Genomic DNA, 13,966 nt, shown 5'->3' with positions numbered 1-13,966 from the left:
AACCAGCCTTATTTCATTCCTCATAAATCACATCAAAGGAAAGCTTAAGTACAGCCTTTTTGTCCAACAAAGTGAAGGGGAAATACATTAATCAAATGACACATATCGAATTGCACATTGCAGCCCTGTTCATACAGAAAAATGAGACGAGATTCTGTTAAATTCACTTAGTCAAAATGTTAATCAAATAATTTAAATCATAAAATTCTGTCAAATAAAAAACACACAGTATTCTGCAATTAAAAATTATTATGTATCATGTTATTTTTAATGAATGTCACAATTCTAGACCACCAACAGAACAGCACTGATGATAAAACAATGTAAAGCATAAGTTAAAAAATATGCAGAAGTAATGGCTTATGATTATTTGTATTAATAATACCTACTGTATTAATAATTCAAGCATAGCGTATGTCCATGTCAGATAATCGAGCATGCGTGTCATTTTGTTCTGACAATTACTGTAGGTGGTGTCAAGGACATAACGCCTGCGCCCGCAGTGAAGGGGGCTCATTGAATGCATATCCAGCTGACAAGTATTGTCACACAGGGAGTCACTAGATATACAAATCCACTGCCCTATGAAAAGCATACAACTGACGTCAGCATCATGTCACAGGCAGCAGAATAATGTAGGAGAAGAGATGAGCTGCTTGTTGTGGGAGCATGTAATGATATTGTGAAAAGCGCCAGAATGGGAGACAATATTACTATATATATTTTGGGCTAAGTTCTGGGATGTTTTTACTGGATAGGGGTCAGAATGTGGGATTTTATTATTGTATGGGGGCCAATTGGGGGTCATCATTACTATATGGGCCTAATTGGTGGACATTATTATTGTATGTGACCAAAATAGGTGACTTTATTACTATATATGGCTACCACGGTAAGACTTTATTTATGCATGCGGCCCATTGTTTCCTTATACGTTTACAGTGTAATCCCTTGCAGCACCATGCATTGTTAAAAATTTATGGGTCCACAAATTAGGACATTTCAGTTTATCAAGGCATAAAAGGGGGGTTAGGGGGGGTTGAAAAAGTCTACATTACTATTGTATTTGTGCATTTTAGGGAGGGGCCATTGCAGCTGTATTTGAGCACAAATATGGACTTTGCTGCTGTATAAATGCACAAAATGTAAAGAGGTAATAAAAGGAGACATATGCATTAATACTGTTTGAAGCACAAGAGAGGACATTTCTAATTTGAAGGGGTCACAAAGTGGGGACATCACTATTGTAATATATTTTAATTTTTGGGCTACTGCTACTGTGGGGGAAGTATTTTTACTGTATAGGACACATGGACAGTATTATGGTACTTTTCTTCTTTATCTGCTGTACTGTATAGTGGGAAAAAGTGCGGTTGGTGCCCCAGGGCTGATCAGCTAGAGACAGGTCATGGGTGGAAGAAGTCATAGCAGCATGCGCCAGATGTGGAAGAAAAGCAGCAATGTATTCCTTTAATTGAAGACATCATCAGTGAGTCATCGTATTTTTATTTATACTAACACAATATGCTATGCACCATGTATAAAAGTGACTGGTGATAATACTAAAGGGTGGGCCATTTATATGGATACACCTAAATAAAATGGGAATGGTTAGTGATATCAACTTCCTGTTTGTGGCAGATTAGTATATGGGAGGGGGAAACTTTTCAAGATGGGTGGTGACCATGATGGCCATTTTGAAGTCGGCCATTTTGGATCTAACGTTATTTTTTCAATGGGAAGAGGGTCATGTGACACATCAAACTTATTGAGAATTTCACGAGAAAAACAATGGTGTGCTTGGTTTTAATGTAACTTTATTCTTTCATGAATTATTTACAAGTTTCTCTTTGTTTACAGCCATTGACATGTCGCAGAGGTTAACACATGAGGAGCGGATAGAAATTGTGTTGATGTCTGGTGAATGCAGTACCCGGGCCATTGGAGCAGATTTCAATGCAAGACCCCCTACACAAGAAAACTGTCATCATTCTGATTGTATTTAGGTGCATCCATATAAATGGCCCAGCCAAAAAAGTTTGCCTCATTACTAAACATAATGTTCTGTGTAAACTGAGGGTCCTGTTCCAATTTTTGTTTTGCCCATTCTGCAAATTCAGCACCATTCACCAACCATTCCAATTTTATTTTGGTGGATTCATATAAATGGCCCACCCTGTAGTGTTAGTACTGTGGTTTTTGTTAATGATCAATATGGTGGTATTAATATGTCAACATGAGGTGGTTAGAAATAGAAAAAAAATCTATATTCTCATACAGAAAAATGGTACAATTTTTTACTCACTTGTCATCTTTGCGCATCAGTTTTTTACTCAGCAGCTAATAATTTTTTACAGGACCATTACAGTTTCTGATGCTACAGAACTGTAATGTATCTATAAAAATCAGATGCCACACTGATGGTATGTATGACATGCAATTTTTTTTTTTCTCACACCCATCACATTTCGGAGTAAAATCACAGCATACTATGACTTTTTTCTACAGCTGAGAACAATTACGCAGATCTGCACTGCCCCATTGGATAACATTTGTCGAAGTGCAATCCGATTTTTGCAATGCACTCGTCCAATCTAACCGCTAGTGTGAGCGAGCCCTTATACAGAGAATATATGAAAGGGGGGGAATGATAGGGGAGGTGGCAGCAGCACTGACAGAAATTGTGTAGTTGGCATTTGTCCTAATGCATTTGAATTACAATGTTTTTTGCATTCCACATACATAAGAAAGCAGCAGCATGCCACAGATAATAAAAAAAACTGAAATCAGTGTCAATTAGAAACAGTGTGCTTTCTTGTCCCACGCGACTGCATAAGTTTTTGCTTTTCTTGTGCAGTCCTTTTAATGAAGGGGGAATTAATTGTTTTCTTTAATGCAAAATAAAAATTACCCAAAATCTAGACATTTAATTGTGACTGTCTACCTCAAAAAGCATGTATTTTTCAAACAATTTATTGTGCATCTGTCTTACTAGTCAAATTTTTCATCCATACACATCACACCAGATGCTAGATTTTTAGACAACTAATTAACTAGCATTTTTTATTTTTACATTTTTAAGATGGGGCTCAAATTTAGTAAAAAAAAATTAAATGTAGACATTTAACTGTGCATGTCTTATTTTTGGCACTCAATTTAGTAGCATAATTTGACAACTGTGCATGGCACACCTATTCTGCAACCTGCCACTACATTTTGCTTTTGTATGTGTACCTACATACCTAACATTTCTTGTAACATCCTTTTTAGCATGGTTGGAATAGTCAGAGCAGAAAAGACAGTCAAAATTGAAGTGTACAAAATGTTTTGTAAAAGAAAAAGTGACAATGGCAGTGTACAAAGTAGTGTAAGAAAGCAAACCATACCACAACTATGAATGTGGGAGCCAATAGCAGCAGTCTAAACATGCTACCACCACTGGCAACAGCCTTCCAGGCAATACTAGTACCAAACACAGGCCTCAATAGGCCTCCCATTCTCCAAGGAGCATATTAGTGGGGAGGAAAAGGAGTGCATTATGGAATATACGTCACATCACTCATCTTGGTCACAGCGGGATATCACCTCTTACCTGGGCCGGACTGGTCATCTGGCACTTCTGCTAAATGCCAGTAGGGTCGGTCTCTATAGTGGGCCACACGATCTATCGTCACCTCCACTCTCTCTTCAGCAGTATGCATGCTAGGCAGCATTGGTTTGCCTTGGACACACAATTGCTCTACACTGCACAGCTGAAACCAGCAGGAAAAGGGGGCGGCACACTGTGCTGTTCTGTACTGCCCCTTGGCTCTGCTGATTTCAGTTGGGCAGTGCGATCGTGTGTGCAAGGCAAGCTAATGTCACCTGGCAGTCATGCTGCTGAAGAGAGAGTGGAGATGACGAGCCTCTGTATCAGGCCCGCAGAGAGGCCACTCCCTCCTTCCTATAATCAAATGTATTCATGTCTGAAAGGCACAAATAGATTTCAACAGTGTGGTGCTGGGACTGTGGCAGAGGACGAGCAGCAACGTGATGTGGTCAGCCCGAAGCTAATGTCATCACATTGCTGCTGGTGCTGATGAGACACTTTGGCAAGGGTAAGTGCTCCATCAAGGAGCTGAACATTAAATGTTTTATTAATATAGATTCTTGAGGGGGTTAGGGCATACAATGGGTGAACAATTGTGAAAAGGGGTACAATTTTGTGAGAGGCGGTGAGGTGGTACTTTATTCAGAGGTGTAGAGTGTGCGAAGGGGGATATTTTGCAGAGGGGTGTAAGGAGTTACAGAGACTGACCTATACCCCAAACACGTCCCGGTTAAGTAAGGTTCTAATCTGTATACATACATACACACATATATAAATATATATAATGTTGTGTATATAGGGGAAGTGAAGTTATAGGGTTAGCCACTAGAGGGGGCATAGTAGTATAGGAATCAGAGCTTAGTCTGACAACTAGTTAAATTAGGAGGAACCTACTATGGGTAAGACAGGAGTATTTCCTGAATGTAGTTAGTAGAGCCAGGGATCCCAGACAGCCCAGTAGGGCCAGGAATCCCGGACAGTCCAGTAGGGCCTTAGAGCCTGTGCAACACAGTGGACCCTGTAAGGTTTCAAGCAAGGAGCTTAGTCGTCCCGGGCTTGGGAACTGAAGGATACAGCAGCAGTGGATTGCAGGGCAGCACCAACATGTGGCAGCTAACTACATGGGCAGATGCCCTAATGTCTAGCATGAAACGGACAGGGGAACTCCTGAAGGTAGATAAGCTGGACAGAAGGAATGCTGCAGTACTGTATGAATCGGTATGACCCGAGAGCATTCTAGAAGAAAGGGGTAAAGCACAGGAATAGACAAGGATGTGTACTGTGATGTTCCCTATGATGTTGCTGTAACTGAGCTGGACGTACTGTGAATGGATTCAAGTAAAGATGTGTGTTACAAGTTGAAACTGGACTCTAGCTCTCTCTTTGTGTGAAACCAGTAAGAGTGAACCCACAGCAGAGCAGAGGAGACCCTGATGGTTCCGAAGGTGTAAAAGAAGGTACGCTGCAAAGGGGACATTGTATACATGTGGCGGGTGGCCAGGGTGCGCTCAAGCAGCTATCACTGCAGGCCATGACTATGGCCCTGGCACCCCTCACAGGGACAGCGTAGGGGGGTATGTTTTGCAGAGGAGCAGTAGAGAGGAATATTATAAGGATCAGGGGGAGTGTAGGGGACATTATAGAAAGAGGCAGTATTGGGGGGCTATTAGGGAGAGAGACAGTGTGGGGGATATTTTGGAGAGTGGCATCATGGGAGGAATAGTATCAAGATGGATAGTATGTGGGATATTTTGCACAGTGGCAGTGTGGGGGGGACATTATGGAGAAAGACAACGTGGGGGAATTATGGAGAAGGGCAGTGTAGGGTGTTATTTTGCAGAGGGGCAGTATGAGGGGGATATTTTGGAGAAGGCAGTGTGTGGGTGGGGATATTTTGTGATGGAAGCACATCAATTATTTCTTCAGGGGCGCAGCATGGGAGATATTTATGCTTATGGGGCAGCATAATGATACTTTTATTTTTAAGGACACCATCAGGAAGTGCTGCAGAAGACGGAGAAGAGGTAAGTCTGCAGAGATGAGCTCTGGACGTGAAATCTCATCATGGTGTCTGTACTTCATGGAGACTGTGATGTACAATGTCTGTGAGGTATGGGGTTTTGTCCACAAAATATGATGTTTTCTGTTGGAATGTGGTAGAAATCTCCCCTTCCCTTCTAGTTACATGGCACACTGAAGCTATAGCAGTGCCTACCCTCCCCCAAGTGTTATCACCTCTCCAGCTAGCAATAGGATACTTCCTGCTATCACCATTTGGCTCCTCTTCAGAGCGGGAAAAACTTCTTTGTTTGAAACGAATAAAACTATGAGAGACTATACCATAAGAACCAAATACCCTAGAGATATGAAAATCACATTTTTGTAATCCGGGCGGTCACAGCGTCGCTGCCGTGGTTCTTGCGAAGCCTAATCCTTTCAGAACCTGAGATATGTGTTCCAGCTAAACGCTGTATCAGAACTACTGCATATTTGGTCTTGAATTATTGTACTCAACAAATCACAACCAATGATGCCCTATATATGTCTGTGCGGGCTGCCCCCACGGAGTTATGATTAGTATAAGTTTTCTAGTGTAATTCTAAATCCAAAAGGGAGAGGTGGGATTAACACAGCATGCATCTCTCCGTGATGTCACATAGCAAGTCTATAAAGCATTTCCTGGACAAAACCAGCACAGAACAGCTCAAGTCGTCGTGCTAGAAAGACCCAGATGAGCGGAGAAGTGCAGCTCCGCCTCCACCCCCCTTAAAGCCACATGGGATGCCAACTGACCACATGTGAGTGTGACTTTCTACCATTTTAATCCTTTTATTTTATATCTGTACTGTACATATTTTATGTCTCAATTTTATAGCAACTTTTATCTGTAATCACTGTCCTCTTTCGGAAAATAAATGAAATAATTATTTAGATCTGTCTCTATGCTCTAAGACTCGAACTATATGCCTTTGATAGATAATCGCTACTAATTCAAGGGGTTTGCCACGGACCCTCTTAATTTAACACTGTGAATTAAGTAACCGTGACTGGTGGCAGCGCGTTGTGTATGGCTATTGCGGCTTGCTGGCAGTCTAGAAGGGTCTTATATAGCTGAATAAGGGTCTGCGGCACCAGCATTCATAATTCCCTTACTGCAGAAGCCTAATTGCCGGTTCACAACAGGCAGCCCGTCCGGTGACCAATTATCCTAGGTGCAGTTCCCTGACTGACCTGAGGGTAAGGGGGGCGCCGGAGAGCTGCAAGTTCCAAAGTGGAACTGAGAAAGTGGGATATACATAAATCCCCGCAGTACTTGGAAGATTGATAGCAGTGGTGGGGCATCCAAATTAAACTCCCCCTGCGGCAAATTGTAGAGCGAGATTAGCTTGCTGGATATTTTTGGTCACATGGTTCCAGTGTTGGGATAACTAAGATAAGCCCCACTGCACCTGTGATAGCCGTGTGCCGGCATTGTGTCTCGTCCCTCCGTCCGCTGATACACCCGTGTCAGTGGTGGGACTGTGACATAGTGGTGACACAGGGTCCGCTGTCCGTCACGTTTTGGTGGCAGCGGGACCCCCGTTAGTCGCCCCCGTATTTGGATGAACGGCGGTGGGCTGTTCGTCACATATTGGTGGCAGAGCGGTGGGATAATCCTAGAGCATTAGTGATTTGGTTTGAGCAATCATTCCTCTCACTAAAGACCTGCACGGTTCCTGCGGGAATCCTGCATCATAGGTTTTGGAGAACAGACTCAGTGGTTACTAGTCCTGAGACATTAGTGTGTACTTGCAAGTATTCCCTCCCTTTTTCTCCGTTTTTCTTTTCTGTCTTTTATTTGGCAACCATGGCTACGATGGGAGCAGAGTGGTATAAGCAGCATAACAAGGCATCTCTTATTGCCCTCTGCGGGGTGTGGCGGATCGACACCACGAACAAAAACAAAGCCCAAATGATCGCGGCTCTGGTGCAACGGGAAAACGACCAGAGCCCAGCGAACGCAGAAGCGGGCTCAAGTAACAATGGGGCTGCAGCAGAGGCTCCACTCATGAGCGCTGGCCCCACATTCAACCATAACGGGGTGGACCCCTATCTGCAAATGGCCTTGGATGAACTCCCTGCCGAAGACAGTGAGGGTCGTCTGAGACTGATCCGGCAATATCGGCAGGAGGCCCAGGCCGAGCGTCAATCCCAGGCTGAGAGAGCTGAGCGCCATGCAGAAGCTCAGAGGGCCCATGAGCTGGAGATGCTCCAGCGGGGGTGGAATGTCCCCACAGCCCGAACCAGTGAGCCCAGCAGCATCCAGACTCCTAAACCCCGGCCAGAGCATTTTCCCGTGATGGAAAAGGACGGGGACTTGGACACGTTCCTGCGAGCCTTTGAGAAAGCCTGCAGACAGTACCAGCTGCCTAGAGACCAATGGGCAAGGTACTTGACCCCAGGGCTAAAAGGCAAAGCCCTGGAGGCATTTGCTTCTCTTCTGCCAGAAGCCGATGACGACTATGACGCCATCAAGCAGGCGCTGATCGCCAAATACCGGCTGACACCTGAGGTATACCGAAAGAAGTTCCGGCACCTCCAACGTGGCCCACATGATAGCTACAGTGATGTGGTGCAAGGACTCAGGACCCACTTTGACCAGTGGATCCATGGACTGTCCGTTGAAACCTTTGAGCAGCTACGGGACCTGATGATCAAAGACCAGTTCCTGCATCTCTGCCCAGCTGAGGTCCGACAGTTCATCCTGGACCGCGAACCAACGAACGCGGACAAAGCGGCGCAGATAGCCGACAACCACGAGGCCAACCGGAAGCCCGAGACGCGGAGGCCAGTCGCCACCAGCTGGAAAGGGGGTAAGCCAGCAACCAACCCCAGTGCCCCAGCTAGCCGTCCCTCCGGAGGCCCTGTCCCTGTTGCCAACAACAGGCCGGCTACTGACAGTCGCCTGTGTCACCACTGCAAGCGGCCTGGTCACTTCTCTTACACCTGTTCGGATAGGCCGAAGAACCCCCCAGCCAAGGCCCCCGGGCCCAACGCCTCTGTTCTTTTGGTGGGAGGTGTGGTTGGGAGGGCTGACGACAACGTTCAACCTGTTCAGGTGGGGGCCCGTCTTGCTACAGGCCTCAAGGACACCGGGGCTGAACGAACCCTCATCCGTCCTGGACTGGCGGCCCCTGAAGAGTTTGTTGAGGGGAAAACCCTGACTGTCACCGGGATTGGAGGCACCCGTTGTCCCTTGCCAGTGGCACGAGTTTATCTCGATTGGGGTGCTGGGAGCGGGTTAAGGGAGGTGGGAGTGTCTGAAAACCTGCCCACTGATGTTTTATTGGGGACTGACTTGGGGAGGATGGTTGCATACTATGTCCCTGACCCCCTTCCCCAAACTGATAATAAGGGTAACGTTAACCCTGATGATGTTGATGATGGGAAACTGAATGTGTTACCTGCTAATGCCTTGATGAGTAATGATGTAATTAACAACCATTCTTTCCCCAGGTATGATGCTGATGCTGATGTGAATGTACCAAAGCAAACTGATAACCATTCTTCTCCTAGGAAGGATGATGATGATGTTGATGTATCTGTGCCGACTGAACCCGTTAACCCTTTCTTTGAAGCGGTAGATGTGTCCACAGGTACCGAAGTGCTCAGCCCCGTCACTCTGCGGAGTGAGACGGCTGAGGAACACCTGGCAGGAGTAAGCAACGGTGCTCAAGGAAATGGGGAGGTTCATGGGGACCATGAGGAAGGTAATGCCATGCAGCTGACCAGTGCCACCGAGGAAGGTAACTGGCCCATAAGTAGCACTGCTCCTGAAGTGTTGGGGGTGGATGGGGAGGTAGAGCCCAAGCCAGCACCGGCTGGTGGGTCTGTAGAAATCCCCAGGGAGACAGCATACATAGCAGCTGTCACACGCAGTCAGAGTGCCCAGATCGCAGGTAATGCACTGTCTTCTGGACCCTCTGCTGCTACAGGAGAGACTGAACCAGAGGTGAACCCAGAGCCGGTTCCAGAGGGTCCCAGTAAAGAGGGGAACCTGACGTCACTTCTGGCAGCCTCCAGCATGGAGTTCCAGGCTGCTCTGCACTCAGATGCCAGCCTGGAGAAATTGAGAGGTCTCGCCGAGACGCCCACCTCCAAGTCTGATAAGGAGAGGGTGTTCTGGGAACGAGGAAGGTTGTACCGGGAGACAGTACCCGGAGATCCTAAAAAGGAGTGGTTGAGGGAAAGACAGCTGGTCGTCCCCTATCAGTTCAGAACTGAGTTGTTGCGGATTGCCCATGAGATTCCACTCGCTGGACACTTGGGGATCAGCAAAACAAAGGCACGGCTGTCTCAACACTTCTATTGGCCCAAGATGGGGACAGATGTAACACACTACTGCCGCTCCTGTGCCACCTGTCAAAAAGTGGGTAAGGCGGGGCCTGCTCTTAAGGCTCCCCGTATTCCTTTGCCGGTGATAGAGGAGCCTTTCCAGAGAATCGCGGTGGACATTGTAGGACCGCTGTCCATCCCCAGCAGCTCCGGAAAGCGATACACTCTCACCGTGGTAGACTACGCTACCCGGTACCCAGAGGCAGTAGCTCTGTCTTCAACCAGGGCAGATAAGGTGGCTGACGCACTGGTGACCATCTTTTCAAGAGTAGGATTTCCCAGGGAGATGCTTACCGATCAAGGGCCCCAATTCATGTCTCGCCTAATGGAGGCTCTCTGTGAGAAAATGCAGGTGACGCAGCTGGTATCGAGTCCGTATCACCCACAGACTAATGGTTTGTGTGAACGTTTCAACGGTACCCTCAAACAGATGCTCCGCATACTGGTTGAGACCCAAGGGCGCGACTGGGAGCGGTACCTCCCACACCTGCTGTTCGCTTACAGAGAAGTTCCGCAGGCCTCGACCGGGTTCTCCCCCTTCGAGCTCCTGTATGGCAGGCGAGTCCGGGGACCCCTTGGGTTGATAAGAGAATCCTGGGAAGATGAGCCAAACCCCACAGAAGTGTCCATCGTGGATTATGTCATGCGTTTCCGTGACAAGATGCAGACCTTGACGCAGTTGGTGCATGACAACATGACGCAGGCTCAGGCTGACCAGAAGCGCTGGTACGACCAGAACGCCCGGGAGCGGACCTACCAGGTGGGTCAAAAGGTGTGGGTGCTGGTCCCTGTACCAACGGATAAGCTTCAGGCAGCCTGGGAAGGCCCGTACGTCGTCCACCAACAGCTCAACCCGGTCACCTATGTGGTCACGCTTGACCATGCTCGGGGTAGGCGCGAGGCCTTTCACGTCAACATGCTGAAGGCGCACTACGAACGTGAAGCTTGCGTCCTACCGGTCTGCAATCTGCCAGAGGATGGGGAGGAAGATCCTCTCCTGGACATGCTGGCCCAGGCCAAGGCCGATGGGTCCATTGAGGACAGGGAGATAAGTGGTTCGCTAACCATATCCCAGCGGTTGCAGTTGATGGCCACCCTGGAACTCTTCCGGCCCGTGTTCACCAACCGTCCTGGGAGGACGGAGTTAGCGGTTCATGAGGTGGACACCGGGAATCACGCCCCATTACGGCGAACACCCTATCGGATCTCTGAGACGGTGCAACAAGTCATGCGCCAAGAGATCGATGAGATGTTAAGGCTGGGGGTGATTCGACGGTGAAAAAGCGCGTGGGCTTCACCTGTATTCCTCGTGCCTAAAAAGGATCGAACCACCAGGTTCTGCGTAGACTACAGGGGGCTCAACGCCATCACAACCTCTGATGCCCACCCGATGCCGCGCATCGAGGATCTGCTCGAGCGGTTGACAAACGCCAACTACATATCCATCATGGATTTGAGTCGGGGATACTGGCAGATTCCCCTGAGCCCGGAGGCGCAGGAGAAATCCGCCTTTATCACCCCCTTTGGACTGTACGAGTCCACGGTCATGCCCTTCGGCATGAAGAACGCCCCTGCCACTTTCCAGCGGATGGTCAACCACCTGCTTCAGGGACTGGAGGAGTACGCGGTGGCGTACTTAGACGATATTGCCGTCTTCAGTTCCACCTGGGAGGAACACCTTCAGCACCTCCAGGAGGTGCTCAAGCGTCTTCACCAGGCAGGCCTGACCATCAAGCCGGGGAAGTGCCAGATAGGCATGCGCAAGGTCCACTACCTGGGGCACCGGGTAGGCGGGGGTTCCATGAGTCCGGAGCCAGAAAAAGTGGACGCAATCGTGTCCTGGCCCACCCCCAGGACCAAGAAGCAGGTGAAGTCCTTCTTGGGCACTGCAGGGTACTATAGACGGTTCGTACAGGACTATAGCGCCCTTTCCAAACCCTTGACTGACCTCACCAAGCAGAGGCTACCCCAAACAGTCAACTGGACAGATGACTGTGAGGCGGCTTTCCAAGCTTTGAAAGCAGCCCTGTGCAACTCTCCAGTGTTGAGAGCAGTCGACAGCAGTCGCCCGTTTCTGGTACAGACCAACGCCAGCGAGTTTGGCCTCGGTGCTATGCTTAACCAGGTCGACTCGGGGGACCAAGAGCACCCCGTGTTGTACCTGAGCCGGAAACTTTTGCCGAGGGAAGTGGCATACTCGACCATCGAGAAGGAGTGTCTGGCCATGGTGTGGGCACTGCAGCGTTTGCAGCCCTACCTGTACGGGCGTGCCTTCACGGTGGTAACTGACCACAACCCTCTGAGCTGGTTGCACACAGTGTCCGGAACCAATGGAAGATTGCTCCGCTGGAGCCTTGCCCTTCAACAGTACGATTTTACTGTAAAACACAGGAAGGGCAGTGAAAACGGCAATGCCGATGGGTTGTCCCGCCGGGGCGAACCCGCTGAGGTGCGCATGGCCGATTACCGAGAGGTAATGCCTCCTTAGCGCCCTCTTAAGGGGGGAGGTGTGATGTACAATGTCTGTGAGGTATGGGGTTTTGTCCACAAAATATGATGTTTTCTGTTGGAATGTGGTAGAAATCTCCCCTTCCCTTCTAGTTACATGGCACACTGAAGCTATAGCAGTGCCTACCCTCCCCCAAGTGTTATCACCTCTCCAGCTAGCAATAGGATACTTCCTGCTATCACCATTTGGCTCCTCTTCAGAGTGGGAAAAACTTCTTTGTTTGAAACGAATAAAACTATGAGAGACTATACCATAAGAACCAAATACCCTAGAGATATGAAAATCACATTTTTGTAATCCGGGCGGTCACAGCGTCGCTGCCGTGGTTCTTGCGAAGCCTAATCCTTTCAGAACCTGAGATATGTGTTCCAGCTAAACGCTGTATCAGAACTACTGCATATTTGGTCTTGAATTATTGTACTCAACAAATCACAACCAATGATGCCCTATATATGTCTGTGCGGGCTGCCCCCACGGAGTTATGATTAGTATAAGTTTTCTAGTGTAATTCTAAATCCAAAAGGGAGAGGTGGGATTAACCCAGCATGCATCTCTCCGTGATGTCACATAGCAAGTCTATAAAGCATTTCCTGGACAAAACCAGCACAGAACAGCTCAAGTCGTCGTGCTAGAAAGACCCAGATGAGCGGAGAAGTGCAGCTCCGCCTCCACCCCCCTTAAAGCCACATGGGATGCCAACTGACCACATGTGAGTGTGACTTTCTACCATTTTAATCCTTTTATTTTATATCTGTACTGTACATATTTTATGTCTCAATTTTATAGCAACTTTTATCTGTAATCACTGTCCTCTTTCGGAAAATAAATGAAATAATTATTTAGATCTGTCTCTATGCTCTAAGACTCGAACTATATGCCTTTGATAGATAATCGCTACTAATTCAAGGGGTTTGCCACGGACCCTCTTAATTTAACACTGTGAATTAAGTAACCGTGACTGGTGGCAGCGCGTTGTGTACGGCTATTGCGGCTTGCTAGCAGTCTAGAAGGGTCTTATATAGCTGAATAAGGGTCTGCGGCACCAGCATTCATAATTCCCTTACTGCAGAAGCCTAATTGCCGGTTCACAACAGGCAGCCCGTCCGGTGACCAATTATCCTAGGTGCAGTTCCCTGACTGACCTGAGGGTAAGGGGGGCGCCGGAGAGCTGCAAGTTCCAAAGTGGAACTGAGAAAGTGGGATATACATAAATCCCCGCAGTACTTGGAAGATTGATAGCAGTGGTGGGGCATCCAAATTAAACTCCCCCTGCGGCAAATTGTAGAGCGAGATTAGCTTGCTGGATATTTTTGGTCACATGGTTCCAGTGTTGGGATAACTAAGATAAGCCCCACTGCGCCTGTGATAGCCGTGTGCCGGCATTGTGTCTCGTCCCTCCGTCCGCTGATACACCCGTGTCAGTGGTGGGACTGTGACATAGTGGTGACACAGGGTCCGCTGTCCGTCACGTTTTGGTGGCAGCGGGACCCCCG

General features: G+C 47.9%; 1 protein-coding gene and 1 long non-coding RNA gene across 3 annotated transcripts in view; one reads left to right on the top strand and one right to left on the bottom strand.

Annotated features, from left to right (window-relative positions):
• Positions 1-1,982, top strand: part of LOC141087620 (uncharacterized) — a 38,843-nt gene extending 36,861 nt beyond the window's left edge. The window contains exons 2-3 of the long non-coding RNA XR_012231702.1: positions 1,359-1,489; positions 1,861-1,982. This is a non-coding gene — a long non-coding RNA (uncharacterized lncRNA). The remainder of the gene's footprint in view (positions 1-1,358; positions 1,490-1,860) is intronic.
• The window catches only part of TMEM117 (transmembrane protein 117), a 456,251-nt gene that overhangs the window by 61,874 nt on the left and 380,411 nt on the right, over positions 1-13,966 (bottom strand). The window lies entirely within an intron of this gene.

This window comes from Dendrobates tinctorius, unplaced genomic scaffold, assembly GCF_039654945.1.
Source record: "Dendrobates tinctorius isolate UK_male_01 unplaced genomic scaffold, ASM3965494v1 ptg000035l, whole genome shotgun sequence".
NCBI classification, from domain to species: Eukaryota; Metazoa; Chordata; class Amphibia; order Anura; family Dendrobatidae; genus Dendrobates; species Dendrobates tinctorius.
The sequence above is the reverse complement of the archived record's forward strand: the minus strand, read 5'-3'. Positions and strand labels throughout refer to the sequence as shown.